This window comes from Otolemur garnettii, unplaced genomic scaffold (genome assembly GCF_000181295.1).
Source record: "Otolemur garnettii isolate 467f Iridium unplaced genomic scaffold, OtoGar3 scaffold00036, whole genome shotgun sequence".
Lineage (NCBI taxonomy): Eukaryota > Metazoa > Chordata > Mammalia > Primates > Galagidae > Otolemur > Otolemur garnettii.
In genome coordinates this window covers 12,945,791-12,947,462 of record NW_003852431.1, presented here as the reverse complement: position 1 = coordinate 12,947,462, position 1,672 = coordinate 12,945,791, and the positions used below count along the sequence as shown (strand labels likewise).

Below are 1,672 nucleotides of genomic sequence, written 5' to 3'. Positions count from 1 at the left end.
GTATGTGGCTGGCACCTTAGCTGCTTGAGCCACAGGCACTGAGCCAACAAAACAATTCTTTAAAAAAATGAAATATTTGGATTTTTTTTGTTGTTTTTCAATAAAGTTTTATTTTTCCAAATATACAGTAGGTTGGACCTTGTTCATGCATCTTCACGAGCAGCTGGGGCATCGCTATCATGGGTATTTCTGATGTAAATTACTTGAGCTCTGTGCTTTGAAACCAGTTTGATGAGTCCTTTACTAAGGGGCTCCTGAAGAGCTGCCCTGGTCAGGGAACCTCGAATCTTCAGTCTTTGAGAGACCACAGATGGGGTTATAAGGTTATAGTTGGGACCTTCCTCACAGAGTTTGTCATATGTAGCTTTGTCAAACAAGACTAGGTTATTGCGCTTGTCTCGAACTTTGCCTTTGGACCGTTTCTTTTTGGCTTTGCCCTCAGATTGGTTTATTGGGTCTTTGTCTTTCTTGGCTGACTTCTGGCTTCTTTTTCTTCTTGTCATCCTTGGGCAGCATTGTGAAGCTCAGAGAGGAGCTCCCAGTATTGCATTCTAGCTAAGACGTCATACAAAAGTGAAATATTTGATTTTTAAATAATATTAGGGTCACAGAAGTTGAAAAAATAGTATACGACAGTTCCACAAACCCTTCATCCAGTTTCCCTGAAGAATAACACTCTTACAGAACTATAGTAAATTATCAAAGCCAGGAAAGTGACCTTGATATAGTAACGTTGTCTAGACTTATGGGACCTTTTGGAGCAGTGGTTCTCAACTTTCCTAATGTGTGACTCTTTAATACAGTTCCTGTGGGTTGCAACCCACAGGTTGAGAACTGCTGTTTTGGAGGTTTCACAAGTTTGCATATACTTTGTATGTGTGCGCATGTAGATGTATGTAGTTCTATGAGCTTATATCTCATTTATAGGTTCATGTAGCTACCACAATCAGGACACAGAACTGTTCCATCACTATAAAGGCACTCCCTCTTGCTATCCCTTTATAAATAGTAGTCCCCTTGTTCATTTTTGTCTCACCCATGCTTAGTGCTGGGCACATGATAGGCACCAAATAAATATTTGTTGAATCTGTCAGTTAAGTGCCCAAATATTACTGGGGGAATTTGCCTAATGTGTTTGGATACAGAAGTATTAATCTGTTTATTGGGCTTCAGTTACAAAGAGGCTATTTGAGGAGAAAAATATCACCATCTCATAAGGACTGATACGCAAAGAACACAAAAAGTCTTCATCTACCAAATCTTATAGAAATGTTGCATCCAAATTTTATAATCAAGCCTTTGCCAGAATGAAAAGGTTAACAATCTTGAAAAGAGGCCAAAATAGGCACTACGTAGTTATGTATGTTTCAGATACTTTATGTGAAATGTCATTTCGACATCCACTGGAATCTGAGCTAGCAAACCAAGGCAGCCTGACCGAGGATGCTGTGTCCAGTGCTGCGAGGCCTTCTTCCTCCTGGTTCTGGTTACTAATACTGCCCTGCAATAAATAGAAACATGACCCTCCCTTAATTTCACTTAGGCTGATGACATTAAAATTTCCCCTATTGGTGCTGGGGGGAAATCCACTACTCCTGAAAGATATTTGCACATTTGTTGGGGTTTCTTAACCTTAAAAATATCTTTTTGGGCTCGGCGCCTATAGCTCAAC

At 40.0% G+C, this 1,672-nt stretch overlaps 1 pseudogene; it reads right to left on the bottom strand.

Annotated features, from left to right (window-relative positions):
- Positions 1-143: 143 nt before the first annotated feature.
- On the bottom strand, positions 144-516 carry LOC100940616 (annotated as a pseudogene).
- Between the last annotated feature and the right edge of the window lie 1,156 nt (positions 517-1,672).